At 52.7% G+C, this 18,145-nt stretch overlaps 1 protein-coding gene across 2 annotated transcripts in view; it reads left to right on the top strand.

Annotated features, from left to right (window-relative positions):
- Positions 1 to 18,145, top strand: part of GREB1L (GREB1 like retinoic acid receptor coactivator) — a 294,440-nt gene that overhangs the window by 31,946 nt on the left and 244,349 nt on the right. The gene's annotated exons all lie outside the window — the stretch shown is intronic.

Genomic DNA, 18,145 nt, shown 5'->3' with positions numbered 1-18,145 from the left:
TCAGAGTCTGGTTTAAAGGTAAACTCCGTAAGCATTCACCTTAGTGCAATTAGTGCTTATCACCATGTAGAAGGTAAGCCCATCTCTGGACAGCCTCTAGTTGTTCGATTCATGAGAGGTTTGCTTCTGTCAAACCTCCACCAGTATCATGGGATCTCAATGTCGTTCTCACCCAGCTGGTGAAAGCTCCTTTTGAGCCACTGAATTCCTGCCATCTGAAGTACTTGACCTGGAAGGTCGTTTTCTTGGTGGCTGTTACTTCAGCTTGTAGGGTCAGTGAGCTTCAGGCTTTAGTAGTGGATGCAACTTCTCCTAAGTTTCTTCACAGCAGAGTAGTCCTCCTCACGCACCCTAAGTTCCTGCCAAAGGGGTGTCTGAGTTCCATCTGAACCAGTCAATTGTCTTGCCAACATTCTTTCCCCGACCTCATGCGCATCCTGGCGAAAGCAGCTTGCACACCTTGGATTGCAAGAGAGCATTGGCCTGCTATATGGAGCAGACAAGGCCCCACAGACAGTCCGCCCAGCTTTTTGTTTCTTTTGATCCCAACAGGATGGGGGGGGGGGGGGGGACGCCATCGAGAAACACATCATTGCAATTTGGCTAGCAGATTGCATTTCCTTCACTTATGCCCAAGCTGGGCTGGCCTTAGAGGGTCGTGTCACGGCTTATAATGCCAGAGCCGTGGCTGCCTCGGTAACCCACTTGAGGTCGCCTCCATTGAAGAAATTTGCAAGGCTGCGACATGGTCTTCAGTCCATTCATTCACATCACACTACTGCCTTGAGCAGGATACCCGATGCGGTAGTCTGTTCAGGCAGACAGTATTGCAGAATGTGTTTGGGGTTTAGAATCCAACTCCACCCTCCTAGGCCTGTTTTATTCTGTTCCAGACTGCACTCTCATTCAGATTGTATATAGTTTCAGATTAATCTGCATTATGTCCTCACCGTTGCGAGGCCTAATTGACCATTGTTTGTTGTTTTAGGTGAGCCTGGATGCTAGGGATTCCCCACATGTGAGAAGATAGAAGCCTGCTTGTCCTCGGAGAAAGTGAAGGTGCTTACCTGTAGCAGATATCCTTCGAGGTAGCAGGCTTTATATTCTCACAATCTCTCCCCCTTGGAGTTGTCTCCTTGATTATTTTTACTTTATTTTTTGCTTTAGTATTAAACTAAGGAGACTGTGTTCACGTGACAGGTGGGAAGGCACTCGCACATGTGTGGTGGAACACGACTCGTGCTTCAGAAAGCTCTCTTTTTAGCTTTGGCAAAATGCCGGACCAGGCGACATGGATCGGTATCACCCATTTGTGAGAATATGAAGCCTGCTATCCTCAGAGAATATCTGCTATAGGTAAGTATCTTTGCTTCACAAAATAATATAACATCTTCTAATTGATAATTGTAACCACATTGAACTGAAACTTGTTTTTGGATAATGTGGAATACAAAAACAAATAAATAAACAGGCCACCCTTCAATCTTCAGCTACTACTGATGATTTTAACAACAGGTTACAGATCACTAACAGCAGAACATCAATTTCTTGTTTGAATTTTTTCAGTACCCTGGGGTGAATATCATCTGGTGCAGGTGATTTATCACTCTTGTCAGTTTGGCTCAGTATGTCTTCCAGGTTCACCAAGATTACTTTAAGTTCCTCTGCGTCGTCACTCTTGAAAACCATTTCCGGTACATGTAGATCTCTTACATCTTCTTCTGTAAATACCGAAGCAAAGAATTCATTCATTCTCCGAGGACAAGCAGGCTGCTTGTTCTCACGACTGGGTGACGTCCGCGGCAGCCCCCACCAACCGGAAAGAAGCTTCGCGGGACGGTCGGCACGCAGGGCACGCCCACCGCGCATGCGCGGCCGTCTTCCCGCCCGTGCGCGACCGCTCCCGCCAGTTCCTTTTTTTCCGCGACTGGAGAGAGTTGTGCTTCTGCCACTCTCTCTGTTTCAGCCGCCGGATTTTTCGACCGCGTTTACGCGGATCGTCGCTTCGCTCGGATTACCGTTCGGTTTTCCTTTTTCTTGTTTGTTAAAAAAAAAAAAAAAAAAAAAAAAAGAAAATCTCTGCGCGTGTGGAGCACGCGCTCCCCTTTTCCCTCGCTTCCAGCGGGGACGCCACGTTGCGGCCTAGTGGTCGCTCGGTCGTTTATCTTTTCATGGTGTGATTTTAGCCACCATTGACGACTTTGACTTCGCCGACGCGATTTTTCCGTCGATGTCCTCGAAGGTCCCGAGTGGATTTAAAAAGTGTGGTCGCTGCGGCCGGCCGATCTCGCAGACCGACACCCACGCTTGGTGCCTCCAGTGCCTCGGGCCGGAGCACAATCTCAAGTCGTGTGCTTTGTGTCTCGGTCTCCGGAAACGGACTCAGGTTGCGAGGCAAGTTCTGCGGGACCGTCTTTTTGGAACTTGCGCCGGCCCCTCGACGTCGACCTCGACGGCATCGGTATCGAAGGCCGGTTCTTCGGTACCGGTATCGATGCCCGAGACATCGGCACCGATGGCAGCGACCCCAGGAGAACAGGTCCCGTTGGCCCGCCGGTCCGCCGGTGAGAGTGGGGTTGAGAGGCCGCGTGGGCAGTCGGCCCCGGCCACTCCCTCAGCTCGTGAGCCACGGGACCGACCCCTGTCTGACCCGGTGCCTCGAGACCGAGGGGGATCGACCTCCTCCTCCTCCATGCCCTCCGGCGCCGGTGACGTGCATCGAAAAAAGGATAAGAAGCGTCGTCACCGGACGCCCTCAGTGCATCCCGAAGAGGAGTCGACGCCGAAGCGTCATCGTCGAGAGGAGAGGTCTCCGTCGGTTGTGGAGGTACCGACGCGTCGGGGTTCCGGCACCTCGGTGCCGTCTCCTGGCTCCCAGCAGCTTCCGGCACCGACACCCTTACCGGCCCCACCGCCTTTCCCGGCAGCGGGCCTGGACGAGTGCCTCAGAGCCATCCTTCCGGGGATCCTGGAAGGGCTGATGCGCCAGGCTGTGCCGGCGCCGGGGGTGCTTGCACCCTCGGCGCCGATGACTGTGGCGCCGGCGAGCTCTAGCCCGGCGCCGGGGCTGTCGACACCGCCGCCGCTTGCGGTGCCGGTCTCGACTGCCACGCAGGTGGAGTCCCCGTCGACGTCGATGGAGGGAGCTCCGTCCCCGCCGGCGCGGGAGTCCACCGCTCGACGACACCGAGACCTCGGTGCCTCGACGTCGAGCCGGGCCCGGTACAGGACTCAGCTACATGAGCTAATGTCCGATACCGAGGATGAGGACTCGTGGGGGGAAGAGGAGGACCCTAGATATTTCTCCTCAGAGGAGTCTACGGGCCTTCCCTCGGACCCCACGCCTTCACCGGAGAGGAAGCTCTCACCTCCTGAGAGTCTCTCCTTTGCCTCTTTTGTGCGGGATATGTCTATCAGCATTCCCTTCCCCGTGGTCTCTGTGGAAGAGCCGAGGGCCGAGATGCTCGAGGTCCTCGACTATCCATCACCACCTAGAGAGTCCTCCACGGTGCCGCTGCACAATGTCCTGAAGGAGACACTGCTTCGGAACTGGGTGCGACCATTAACTAACCCCACCATTCCCAAGAAAGCAGAGTCCCAGTACAGGATCCACTCCGACCCAGAGCTCATGCGGGCCCAATTGCCCCATGACTCAGCGGTCGTGGATTCTGCTCTCAAGAGGGCACGGAGTTCGAGGGATACCGCCTCGGCGCCCCCGGGGCGGGAGTCTCGCACTCTGGACTCGTTTGGGAGGAAGGCCTACCAATCCTCCATGCTCGTGACCCGCATCCAGTCATACCTGCTCTATATGAGCATCCACATGCGGACCAATGTGCAACAGCTGGCGGACCTGGTCGAGAAGCTCCCACCGGAGCAGTCCAGGCCTTATCAGGAGGTGGTCAGGCAGCTGAAGGCATGCAGAAAGTTCCTGTCCAGGGGTATTTTTGACACCTGTGACATGGCATCTCGTGCTGCGGCCCAAGGTATAGTGATGCGCAGGCTCTCATGGCTGCGCGCCTCTGACCTGGACAACCGCACCCAGCAGAGACTGGCCGACGTCCCTTGCCGGGGGGATAACATTTTCGGTGAGAAGGTCGAGCAGATGGTGGACCAACTGCATCAGCGGGAAACCGCTCTCGACAAGCTCTCCCACCGGGCGCCTTCAGCATCCGCCCCCACGGGTGGGCGTTTTTCCCGGGCACGGCAGGCTGCACCCTATTCTTTTGCAAAGCGTAGGTACAACCAGCCGGCCCGAAGGCCTCGTCAGGCACAGGGACAGCCCCAGCGCGCTCGTTCTCGTCAACAGCGTGCGCCTAAGCAGCCCCCTGCGCCTCCACAGCAAAAGCAGGGGACGGGCTTTTGACTGGATCCACGGGAACATAGCCGCCCTACAAGTGTCCGTACCGGACGATCTGCCGGTCGGGGGGAGGTTAAAATTTTTTCACCAAAGGTGACCTCTCATAACCTCCGACCAGTGGGTTCTCCAAATAGTGCGGTGCGGATACGCCCTGAATTTGGCCTCCCTGCCTCCAAATTGTCCTCCGGGAGCTCAGTCTTTCAGCTCCCATCACAAGCAGGTACTTGCAGAGGAACTCTCCGCCCTTCTCAGCGCCAATGCGGTCGAGCCCGTACCACCCGGGCAGGAAGGGCAGGGATTCTATTCCAGGTACTTCCTTGTGGAAAAGAAAACAGGGGGGATGCGTCCCATCCTAGACCTGAGAGGCCTGAACAAATTCCTGGTCAAAGAAAGGTTCAGGATGCTTTCCTTGGGCACCCTTCTGCCAATGGTTCAGAAAAACGATTGGCTATGTTCCCTGGATTTAAAGGACGCATATACTCACATACCGATACTGCCAGCTCACAGACAGTATCTCAGATTCCGCCTGGGCGCACGCCACTTTCAGTATTGTGTGCTGCCATTTGGGCTCGCCTCTGCCCCACGAGTGTTTACCAAATGCCTCGTGGTGGTAGCGGCCTACCTACGCAAGCTGGGAGTGCACGTGTTCCCATACCTCGACGATTGGCTGGTCAAGAACACCTCGGAGGCAGGAGCCCTCCGGTCCATGCAGTGCACTATTCAACTTCTGGAGCTGCTGGGGTTTGTGATAAATTACCCAAAGTCCCATCTCCAGCCAACTCAGTCTCTGGAATTCATAGGAGCGCTGCTGAATTCCCAGACGGCTCAGGCCTACCTTCCCGAAGCGAGGGCCACCAATCTCTTGGCCCTAGCTTCGCAGACCAGAGCGTCTCAGCAGATCACAGCTCGGCAGATGTTGAGACTTCTGGGTCATAAGGCCTCCACAGTTCATGTGACTCCCATGGCTCGTCTTCACATGAGATCTGCTCAATGGACCCTAGCTTCCCAGTGGTTCCAAGCCACCGGGAATCTAGAAGATGTCATCCGCCTCTCCACCAGTTGCCGCACTTCACTGCTCTGGTGGACCATACGGACCAATTTGACCCTGGGACGTCCATTCCAAATTCCGCAGCCCACGAAAGTACTGACGACGGATGCATCTCGCCTGGGGTGGGGAGCCCATGTCGATGGGCTTCACACCCAGGGTCTGTGGTCCCTCCAGGAAAAGGGTCTGCAGATCAACCTCCTGGAGCTCCGAGCGATCTGGAACGCACTGAAGGCTTTCAGAGATCGGCTGTCCTGCCAAATTATCCAAATTCGGACAGACAATCAGGTTGCAATGTATTACGTCAACAAGCAGGGGGGCACCGGATCTCGCCCCCTGTGCCAGGAGGCCGTCGGGATGTGGCGTTGGGCGTGTCGGTTCGGCATGCTCCTCCAAGCCACGTACCTGGCAGGCGTAAACAACAGTCTGGCCGACAGACTGAGCAGAGTCATGCAACCGCACGAGTGGTCGCTCCATGCCAGAGTGGTACGCAAGATCTTCCGAGTGTGGGGCACCCCCTCGGTGGACCTTTTCGCCTCTCAGACCAACCACAAGCTGCCTCTGTTCTGTTCCAGACTTCAGGCACACGGCAGGCTAGCGTCGGATGCCTTTCTCCTCCATTGGGGGACCGGCCTCCTGTATGCTTATCCTCCCATACCTTTGGTGGGGAAGACCTTACTGAAGCTCAAGCAAGACCGCGGCACCATGATTCTGATAGCGCCTTTTTGGCCCCGTCAGATCTGGTTCCCTCTTCTTCTGGAGTTGTCCTCCGAGGAACCGTGGAGATTGGAGTGTTTTCCGACTCTCATCTCGCAGAACGACGGAGCGTTGCTGCACTCCAACCTTCAGTCCCTGGCTCTCACGGCCTGGATGTTGAGGGCGTAGACTTCACTGCGTTGGGTCTGTCTGAGGGTGTCTCCCGGGTCTTGCTTGCCTCTAGGAAGGATTCCACTAAAAAGAGTTACTTTTTCAAGTGGAGGAGGTTTGTCGTGTGGTGTGAGAGCAGGGCCCTAGAACCTCGTTCTTGCCCTGCACAGAACCTGCTTGAATACCTTCTGCACTTATCAGAGTCTGGCCTCAAGACCAACTCAGTAAGGAATCACCTTAGTGCGATTAGTGCTTACCATTATCGTGTGGAAGGTAAAGCCATCTCTGGAGAGCCTTTAGTCGTTCGATTCATTAGAGGCTTGCTTTTGTCAAAGCCCCCTATCAAGCCTCCTACTGTGTCATGGGATCTCAACGTCGTCCTCACCCAGCTGATGAAACCTCCTTTTGAGCCACTGAATACCTGCCATCTGAAGTACTTGACCTGGAAGGTCATTTTCTTGGTGGCAGTTACTTCAGCTCGTAGGGTCAGTGAGCTTCAAGCCCTAGAAGCTCATGCTCCATATACCAAATTTCATCACAACAGAGTAGTGCTCCGCACCCACCCAAAGTTCCTGCCGAAGGTGGTGTCGGAGTTCCATCTTAACCAGTCAATTGTCTTGCCAACATTCTTCCCCAGGCCGCATACCCGCCCTGCTGAACGTCAGTTGCACACATTGGACTGCAAGAGAGCATTGGCCTTCTACTTGGAGCGGACACAGCCCCACAGACAGTCCGCCCAATTGTTTGTTTCTTTCGACCCTAACAGGCTAGGGGTCGCTGTCGGGAAACGCACCATCTCCAATTGGCTAGCAGATTGCATTTCCTTCACTTACGCCCAGGCTGGGCTGACTCTTGAGGGTCATGTCACGGCTCATAGTGTCAGAGCCATGGCAGCGTCGGTGGCCCACTTGAAGTCAGCCACTATTGAAGAGATCTGCAAGGCTGCGACGTGGTCATCTGTCCACACATTCACATCTCATTACTGCCTCCAGCAGGATACCCGACGCGACAGTCGGTTCGGGCAGTCGGTGCTGCAGAATCTGTTTGGGGTGTAAATCCAACTCCACCCTCCAGGACCCGAATTTATTCTGGTCAGGCTGCACTCTCAGTTAGTTGTTCTTCGTAGGTCAATTTCTGTTGTACCCTCGCCGTTGCGAGGTTCAATTGACCTGGGTTCTTGTTTTGAGTGAGCCTGAGAGCTAGGGATACCCCAGTCGTGAGAACAAGCAGCCTGCTTGTCCTCGGAGAAAGGGTATGATACATACCTGTAGCAGTTGTTCTCCGAGGACAGCAGGCTGATTGTTCTCACCTACCCTCCCTCCTCCCCTTTGGAGTTGTGTGTTTCATCTTTTTTGGCTAGTCATTCAACTGGCGGGAGCGGTCGCGCACGGGCGGGAAGACGGCCGCGCATGCGCGGTGGGCGTGCCCTGCGTGCCGACCGTCCCGCGAAGCTTCTTTCCGGTTGGTGGGGGCTGCCGCGGACGTCACCCAGTCGTGAGAACAATCAGCCTGCTGTCCTCGGAGAACAACTGCTACAGGTATGTATCATACCCTATCTCTCCGTTGTGGCCTTCTTCTTTGAGTGCCCCTTTTGTTCCTTTATGAACTAGCGGTCCCATAGATTCCCTCACAAGCTTTCTGCTTCGGATGTACCTGAAAAAGGTGTTACTATGAGTTTTTGTCTCCATAGACATTCATCATTTTAGGAGTGAGGTTATGACAGCAGCACGGGTCCCCTGTGAGGTATTGTAGGCAAAATAGGGGTGTCGTAAGAACTAGTACAATGTCCTCCCAACTGCCAGTCCAACTAATCAGATAATTATCTAGCTATAAGACAGATTCTAGTGAATCATAGTTAATAAATATTTTATGATTGTCCGAGTTCCAATGTTAGTGTATAAAGAAAGTGTAAATTTGAGTGTTAGGCAAGCAATTAGTTGTAATGAGAGAGATTTCTTTGGAAAAGACTATAATGATTATTATGTGTGTTTCATTCCCCCTCACTGAATAATCATCAAATCTACATAATCTAACTACCCACAAAATTAAATAAACCATAGTCTCATGTGTTTTATGCAAAGCATCTCTGGAATCCATCGAGACCATCCAGGTCCAGCCCTGTCTCCCAGACAAGGCACTTCAGCTTTGGAGTGCAGGCAAACAAGTTTTATGAGGCCAGTTCCAGCTGTCTGACACAAAGAGAATGCAAGGGAGATAAATTAAAGTGGGATTCTGGTGGCCAGACTTAGCATGCAGGAGTGCAGTTTTCATGGAATGTTTATAGGGCAGCTCTCCTTCCTTTATCTCGGAGAATCTTTTGAACCCTTTTCTTCTACTTATCATTTAAGTGTGCTTATGAAGGGATTGCAAAATTCTTCAGATTGACTGGATGTATAGTAGCAAATCAAAGGTTGTCCCTTTGGGACCAGTCAGGTTCATGACTGAATCAGATGATGAGATATGCAATCAAGAGCACCTTCCGTTCTGTCTGGGCTCCTTTCATTTGCCATGAGCTGTCTTCCAGTGTTGTTACCAATTACTAAGGAAGTCTACATCGCTTCACTGTCATGGTTTAAACCAAGAAGTGATGTTTATCTCACATCAATGCAGCATAGTGTTACTGTAGCACATCCCAGAATCTTTGGCTTCTAAGACTCATTTTCTTTGGGTCATGTAGCACACAGATCAGTAGAAGAGAGTCTGTAAATGTAGTGGCTACATCATTCACTTTTATTCCACCTTCCTTGCCTGCTCCAAGGTTAGCTCTGTCCCCATGTGTATTCTAGTTTTCTCCGAGGACAAGCAGGCTGCTTGTTCTCACGACTGGGTGACGTCCGCGGCAGCCCCCACCAACCGGAAATAAGCTTCGCGGGACGGTCGACACGCAGGGCACGGCCACCGCGCATGCGCGGCCGTCTTCCCGCCCGTGCGCGACCGCTCCCGCCAGTTACTTTTTTTCCGCGACTGAGAGAGTTGTGTTTTCCCCTCTCTCTCGTTTCAGCCGCCGGATTTTTTCGACCGCGTTTACGCGGATCGTTGCTTTTGGCCTGTTCGGCCTCTTCTTCTTTCTCTTTTATTAAAAAAAAAAAAAAAAAAAAAAAAAAAAAAGAATTTTGCGCGTGTGGAGCACGCGCTCCTTCTTTTCCCTCGCTTTCTAGCGGGGACGCCTCGTTGCGGCCTAGTGGCCGCTCGGTCGGTTTCAGTTTTCGTGGTGTGATTTTAGCCACCATTGCCGACTTTGACTTCGCCGACGCGATTTTTCCGTCGATGTCCTCGAAGGTCCCGAGTGGATTTAAAAAGTGTGGTCGCTGCGGCCGGCCGATCTCGCAGACCGACACCCACGCTTGGTGCCTCCAGTGCCTCGGGCCGGAGCACAATCTCAAGTCGTGCGTTTTGTGTCTCGGTCTCCGGAAACGGACTCAGGTTGCGAGGCAAGTTCTGCGGGACCGTCTTTTTGGAACTTGCGCCGGCCCCTCGACGTCGACCTCGACGGCATCGGTATCGAAGACCGGTTCTTCGGTACCGGTATCGATGCCCGAGACATCGGCACCGATGGCAGCGACCCCAGGAGAACAGGTCCCGTCGGCCCGCCGGTCCGCCGGCGAGAGTGGGGTAGAGAGACCGCGTGGGCAGTCGGCCCCGGTCACTCCCTCAACTCGTGAGCCACGGGACCGAACCCTGTCGGACCCGGTACCCCGAGACCGAGGGGGATCGACCTCCTCCTCCTCCATGCCCTCCGGCACCGGTGACGTGCACCGGAAAAAAGACAAGAAGCGCCGTCACCGGGAGCCCTCGGTGCGCCCTGAAGAGGAGTCGACGCCGAAGCGTCATCGCAGAGAGGAGAGATCTCCGTCGGTGGTGGAGGTACCGACGCGTCGGGGTTCCGGCACCTCGGTGCCGTCTCCTGGCCCCCAGCAGCTTCCGGCACCGACACCCTTACCGGCCCCACCGCCTTTCCCGGCAGCGGGCCTGGACGAGTGCCTCAGAGCCATCCTTCCGGGGATCCTGGAAGGGCTGATGCGCCAGGCTGTGCCGGCGCCGGGGGTGCTTGCGCCCTCGGCGCCGATGACTGTGGCGCCGGCGAGCTCTAGCCCGGCGCCGGGGCAGTCGACACCGCCGCCGCTTGCGGTGCCGGTCTCGACAGCCACGCAGGTGGAGTCCCCGTCGACGTCGATGGAGGGAGCTCCGTCCCCGCCGGCGCGGGAGTCCACCGCTCGACGACACCGAGACCTCGGTGCCTCGACGTCGAGCCGGGCCCGGTACCGGACGCAGCTACATGAGCTAATGTCCGATACCGAGGATGAGGACTCGTGGGGGGAAGAGGAGGACCCGAGATATTTCTCCTCAGAGGAGTCTACGGGCCTTCCCTCGGACCCCACGCCGTCACCGGAGAGGAAGCTCTCACCTCCTGAGAGTCTCTCCTTTGCCTCCTTTGTGCGGGATATGTCTATAAGCATTCCCTTTCCCGTGGTCTCTGTGGAAGAGCCGAGGGCCGAGATGCTCGAGGTCCTCGACTATCCATCACCACCTAGAGAGTCCTCCACGGTACCGCTGCACAATGTCCTGAAGGAGACGCTGCTCCGGAACTGGGTGCGACCACTAACTAATCCCACCATTCCCAAGAAAGCAGAGTCCCAGTACAGGATCCACTCTGACCCAGAGCTCATGCGGCCCCAGTTGCCCCATGACTCAGCGGTCGTGGATTCTGCTCTCAAGAGGGCACGGAGTTCGAGGGATACCGCCTCGGCGCCCCCGGGGCGGGAGTCTCGCACTCTGGACTCATTTGGGAGGAAGGCCTACCAATCCTCCATGCTCGTGACCCGCATCCAATCTTACCTGCTCTATATGAGCATCCACATGCGGACCAATGTGCAACAGCTGGCGGACCTGGTCGATAAGCTCCCGCCGGAGCAGTCCAGGCCTTATCAGGAGGTGGTCAGGCAGCTGAAGGCGTGCAGAAAGTTCCTGTCCAGGGGGATTTTTGACACCTGTGACGTGGCATCTCGTGCTGCGGCCCAAGGTATAGTGATGCGCAGGCTCTCATGGCTGCGTGCCTCTGACCTGGACAACCGCACCCAGCAGAGACTGGCTGACGTCCCTTGCCGGGGGGATAACATTTTCGGTGAGAAGGTCGAGCAGATGGTGGACCAACTGCATCAGCGGGAAACCGCTCTCGACAAGCTCTCCCACCGGGCGCCTTCAGCACCCGCCCCCACGGGTGGGCGTTTTTCCCGGGCACGGCAGGCTGCACCCTATTCTTTTGCAAAGCGTAGGTACAACCAGCCGGCCCGAAGGCCTCGCCAGGCACAGGGACAGCCCCAGCGCGCTCGTTCTCGTCAACGGCGTGCGCCTAAGCAGCCCCCTGCGCCTCCACAGCAAAAGCCGGGGACGGGCTTTTGACTGGATCCACGGGAACATAGCCGCCCTACAAGTGTCCGTACCGGACGATCTGCCGGTCGGAGGGAGGTTAAAACTTTTTCACCAAAGGTGGCCTCTCATAACCTCCGACCAGTGGGTTCTCCAAATAGTGCGGTGCGGATACGCCCTGAATTTGGCCTCCCTGCCTCCAAATTGTCCTTCGGGAGCTCAGTCTTTCAGCTCCCTTCACAAGCAGGTACTTGCAGAGGAACTCTCCGCCCTTCTCAGCGCCAATGCGGTCGAGCCCGTACCACCCGGGCAGGAAGGGCAGGGATTCTATTCCAGGTACTTCCTTGTGGAAAAGAAAACAGGGGGGATGCGTCCCATCCTAGACCTGAGAGGCCTGAACAAATTCCTGGTCAAAGAAAAGTTCAGGATGCTTTCCTTGGGCACCCTTCTGCCAATGATTCAGAAAAACGATTGGCTATGTTCCCTGGATTTAAAGGACGCATACACTCACATCCCGATACTGCCAGCTCACAGACAGTATCTCAGATTCCGCCTGGGCGCACGGCACTTTCAGTATTGTGTGCTGCCCTTTGGGCTCGCCTCTGCCCCACGAGTGTTTACAAAGTGCCTCGTGGTGGTGGCGGCGTATCTACGCAAGCTGGGAGTGCACGTGTTCCCATATCTCGACGATTGGCTGGTCAAGAGCACCTCGGAGGCAGGAGCCCTCCGGTCCATGCAGTGCACTATTCAACTTCTGGAGCTGCTGGGGTTTGTGATCAATTACCCAAAGTCCCATCTCCAGCCTACTCAGTCTCTGGAATTCATAGGAGCGCTGCTGAATACCCAGACGGCTCAGGCCTACCTTCCCGAAGCGAGGGCTACCAATCTCTTGGCCCTGGCTTCGCAGACCAGAGCGTCTCAGCAGATCACAGCTCGGCAGATGTTGAGACTTCTGGGTCATATGGCCTCCACAGTTCATGTGACTCCCATGGCTCGTCTTCACATGAGATCTGCTCAATGGACCCTAGCTTCCCAGTGGTTTCAAGCCACCGGGAATCTAGAAGATGTCATCCGCCTCTCCACCAGTTGCCGCACTTCACTGCTCTGGTGGACCATCCGGACCAATTTGACCCTGGGACGTCCATTCCAAATTCCGCAGCCCACGAAAGTGCTGACGACGGATGCATCTCGCCTGGGGTGGGGAGCCCATGTCGATGGGCTCCACACTCAGGGTCTGTGGTCCCTCCAGGAAAAGGATCTGCAGATCAACCTCCTGGAGCTCCGAGCGATCTGGAACGCACTGAAGGCTTTCAGAGATCGGCTGTCCTGTCAAATTATCCAAATTCGGACAGACAATCAGGTTGCAATGTATTACGTCAACAAGCAGGGGGGCACCGGATCTCGCCCCCTGTGCCAGGAGGCCGTCGGGATGTGGCGTTGGGCGTGTCGGTTCGGCATGCTCCTCCAAGCCACGTACCTGGCAGGCGTAAACAACAGTCTGGCCGACAGACTGAGCAGAGTCATGCAACCGCACGAGTGGTCGCTCCATGCCAGAGTGGTACGCAAGATCTTCCGAGCGTGGGGCACCCCCTCGGTGGACCTTTTCGCCTCTCAGACCAACCACAAGCTGCCTCTGTTCTGTTCCAGACTTCAGGCACACGGCAGGCTAGCGTCGGATGCCTTTCTCCTCCATTGGGGGACCGGCCTCCTGTATGCTTATCCTCCCATACCTTTGGTGGGGAAGACCTTACTGAAGCTCAAGCAAGACCGCGGCACCATGATTCTGATCGCGCCCTTTTGGCCCCGTCAGATCTGGTTCCCTCTTCTTCTGGAGTTGTCCTCCGAAGAACCGTGGAGATTGGAGTGTTTTCCGACTCTCATTTCGCAGAACGACGGAGCGTTGCTGCACCCCAACCTCCAGTCTCTGGCTCTCACGGCCTGGATGTTGAGGGCGTAGACTTCACTGCGTTGGGTCTGTCTGAGGGTGTCTCCCGGGTCTTGCTTGCCTCTAGGAAGGATTCCACTAAAAAGAGTTACTTTTTCAAGTGGAGGAGGTTTGTCGTGTGGTGTGAGAGCATGGCCCTAGAACCTCGTTCTTGCCCTGCACAGAACCTGCTTGAATACCTTCTGCACTTATCAGAGTCTGGCCTCAAGACCAACTCAGTAAGGAATCACCTTAGTGCGATTAGTGCTTACCATTATCGTGTGGAAGGAAAAGCCATCTCTGGAGAGCCTTTAGTCGTTCGATTCATGAGAGGCTTGCTTTTGTCAAAGCCCCCTATCAAGCCTCCTGTTGTGTCATGGGATCTCAACGTCGTCCTCACCCAGCTGATGAAACCTCCTTTTGAGCCACTGAATACCTGCCATCTGAAGTACTTGACCTGGAAGGTCATTTTCTTGGTGGCAGTTACTTCAGCTCGTAGGGTCAGTGAGCTTCAAGCCCTAGAAGCTCATGCTCCATATACCAAATTTCATCACAACAGAGTAGTGCTCCGCACCCACCCAAAGTTCCTGCCGAAGGTGGTGTCGGAGTTCCATCTTAACCAGTCAATTGTCTTGCCAACATTCTTCCCCAGGCCGCATACCCGCCCTGCTGAACGTCAGTTGCACACATTGGACTGCAAGAGAGCATTGGCCTTCTACTTGGAGCGGACACAGCCCCACAGACAGTCCGCCCAATTGTTTGTTTCTTTCGACCCTAACAGGCTAGGGGTCGCTGTCGGGAAACGCACCATCTCCAATTGGCTAGCAGATTGCATTTCCTTCACTTACGCCCAGGCTGGGCTGACTCTTGAGGGTCATGTCACGGCTCATAGTGTTAGAGCCATGGCAGCGTCAGTGGCCCACTTGAAGTCAGCCACTATTGAAGAGATTTGCAAGGCTGCGACGTGGTCATCTGTCCACACATTCACATCACATTACTGCCTCCAGCAGGATACCCGACGCGACAGTCGGTTCGGGCAGTCGGTGCTGCAGAATCTGTTTGGGGTGTAAATCCAACTCCACCCTCCAGGACCCGAATTTATTCTGGTCAGGCTGCACTCTCAGTTAGTTGTTCTTCGTAGGTCAATTTCTGTTGTTTCCTCGCCGTTGCGAGGTTCAATTGACCTGGGTTCTTGTTTTGAGTGAGCCTGAGAGCTAGGGATACCCCAGTCGTGAGAACAAGCAGCCTGCTTGTCCTCGGAGAAAGGGTATGATACATACCTGTAGCAGTTGTTCTCCGAGGACAGCAGGCTGATTGTTCTCACCTTCCCTCCCTCCTCCCCTTTGGAGTTGTGTATTTCATATTTTTTGCTAGTCATTCAACTGGCGGGAGCGGTCGCGCACGGGCGGGAAGACGGCCGCGCATGCGCGGTGGGCGTGCCCTGCGTGTCGACCGTCCCGCGAAGCTTATTTCCGGTTGGTGGGGGCTGCCGCGGACGTCACCCAGTCGTGAGAACAATCAGCCTGCTGTCCTCGGAGAACAACTGCTACAGGTATGTATCATACCCTTTGTGTCAGCTTGAAAGTTGTTTTGTATTGGCTTGTTAGATTTACAATGTTATATTGGCTGAAGTGTATAAAGGTATGGGAAGAAAGTATGGGAGAGTTGGAGTTTGGAGCCTAGAGGTAGATACAGTTACACACCCAAAAACTATGCTGTTCTATAGCAACCATCCTCGAATTACTCAGAGAGGGCAGAATACCACAGAGTTTGATTGGTTTGTTGTTTGGTTTTATTTTATGTATGTTTTTTATGTATACCGCCTAGTGATAGGCAGTATATTTATTATTTAGATATTTATTTAGATTTTGCTCATACCTTTTTCAGTAGTAGCTCAAGGTGAATTACATTCAGGTACACTGGATATTTCTCTGTCCCAGGAGGGCTCACAATCTAAGTTTGTACCTGAGGCATTGGAGGGTTAAGTGACTTGCCCAAGATCACAGGGAGCAGCAGTGGGATTTGCACCGGACACCTATGGATTGCAAGACCAGTGCTCTAACCACTAGGCCACTCCTCCACTCCATTTATTTAAATGTTTTAAATAAATAAATATAGGAACGTGGCAGGAATACCACAGTTGATATTCCTATGTTCACATACCTGTGCACAGAGCCCATAGTCTCTCCAGAGTCCACCTTTAAACTATGTGCCATTGCATTTAGGCACGTATCCAGAATATTGGCATTTACACATGTGGAGGGGTATTTTCCATACGATGTCTAAGTCTGAGTTGGAACGTCTTGCTGGAGTCTCAAAAAAAAAAAGTCTCGCTCACAGCCATAATCAAATGAGAAGAAACTGTTTTTTATGTTTTATGCTAAAAACATCCATCTGTAAGTGCCATTTTCGAAGGAAAAAAATCCCAGGGAAAAATGTAGAAGAACAAACCATAGGGAGGGATGTCTGTCTGGCAGCATTCCTAGTATACTGGCCACACAGACACCCCACACTGCAGAGGGGCAGTCTAGTGGTCAGTGCAGTGGACGTCACATAAAGAGACCCTGGTATAAATCCCACCTAAACCCCTCCATATTGTATTGTGAGCCCTCCAGGAACAGAGAAAACCTACTGTACTTAAAGGACCACCACTACAATAGTTCTCAGGCTTTCAAGTCACTTACATATTTAGGTGGAGGAAGAATTTCTGTATTCTAGGAGGGCTCACACATTGTACTGAAATGAAGGAGTTAAAGTGGGAACTGAACCTGGGTCACATTATTCACTGTCCATTGCACTGACCACTAGGCTACTCCATCTACTTGCTGCTTTCATGGGGAATTGCCATAATATCTGGAGCTGTTATAGACACTGGTATCTGCTGTCAGTGTCACATCTTTGGAAGGTGGGAGGGAATCAGTGACCCCTAGGATATTAGGGGGTCATGTTTTAATGCCTCCAGTGGTTAGCTGGTCAGTTAGGGCAACTTGTTTTACTTAGCCCTGACTGAAACGGGTCTAGATAAAAATATGCATATTTTTTGCCCTGGACCTTTTTTTTCTGTTCTATTATCGCCAAAAAAGTCCAGATTTTAAGTCCACCTAAGTCCCACTCAAAACATGCCCCCTTGCGATTTAGATAAATTGTGGAGTAAAATGTCCCAGTTCTGAGTTTCAAAAATCGCAACTTAATTTTTGCAAAAAAAAAAAAAAAATCCATCTGCTACTTTGTGTTGCTTTTAAGACAGGTTTTTCTTTTGAAAATGAACACCTTAGATGCTGGTGGCACTCTCTTTATAGAATTACCCCCTAAATGATGAATTTTATTCCATTCAGCAATTTACTGTACTGTACTCTATCCCTTTCAAGGTGAAGAAATATTTTTTTGTAGGGAGTTAGTGTTACATTTTTACTTTCTGTATATAATTTGGGTAAAACTCTGTTTCCCACCCCCTCCAAGTCAGTACTTGTAACATCATTGACAGCAAGTACAACTGTGAGTCTGTGGTAGGTCTCCACCAACTTTGCATATCTGGGGAGTTACATTGGAAAGTGAACTTCCATCTCAATTTCTTGCAATGGGCAGCAGATTTTCACCGTTGATGAAACATCCTCATAACATACTGCCACCACTGTGCTTCAGTGTAGGGTTTGAGTTCTCGGAGTGATGTGCTGTGTTGAGTTTGACCCAAAAGTATACAGGAAAGAAAGAGAAATAAGTTAATATTCAGCCAACAGCAGTCAGCATTTCTATAAATGCTACCTGTTGCTAGCTAAATTAGACCCAGATATTCCGTGTCTGGCTCTTCCATGGCACCAAGAAGTTACGCAACTATGACTGATACCCATTGCCATAACCGCATAGTAAACTGGGCGAAGTTAGAACTGCCTTTTGTTTTGTCCTACATGCCTGGTTAGCTGTGTGGACACTATAACTGAAATATCTCCAGATTCCACATAAACTCCTAACTCCTCTCTGACTACACTTGTGGACCATATTAGCGAGTATCACAGTAATCAGAGGTGGTAGTTGATGGCACCATCCAGTTAATTGCTACTCAGCATTGTCTCCTGGACCACCCAGTGTGATTTAACTGGGCAGGATCCTCTCTTGCCAAGTTAATTCACTCTGAATATTGACCCCATCATTTTATTTCAGTTTCATCAGACCACAAAACTTATTTGCCACATGGCTACAGTGTTTCCTGAATGTTTCTATGCATGTTTCATTTGAGATTTAATATGGTACTTCTTGCCAGACTACCACACAGGCCATATCTGTGGAATGCTTGAGATGATATTGTCCCATGCGTACTTGACTAGCTATTTTCAAATTTGCTTTTAGTCTCTTGGCTTCCTTTCTGATTTGCCTAGTTTAGAGAAAAAGCCTTTTTGGGGTATCATCTTCATGGTGTCATACACCTTCCATTTCTTAATAATAGTCCTGACCATGCTCTGAGAATTAATTATTATATACTGTAACATTCTCTTCTAACCAATAGATGACATATTAAGCCCATATTTTATATCCTCCAATACCCTTGGACCCTTAATCTAACAGCATTGGTCCTCCGCTGCAGTGCCAT

This window comes from Microcaecilia unicolor, chromosome 1 (genome assembly GCF_901765095.1).
Source record: "Microcaecilia unicolor chromosome 1, aMicUni1.1, whole genome shotgun sequence".
NCBI classification, from domain to species: Eukaryota; Metazoa; Chordata; class Amphibia; order Gymnophiona; family Siphonopidae; genus Microcaecilia; species Microcaecilia unicolor.
The sequence above is the reverse complement of the archived record's forward strand: the minus strand, read 5'-3'. Positions and strand labels throughout refer to the sequence as shown.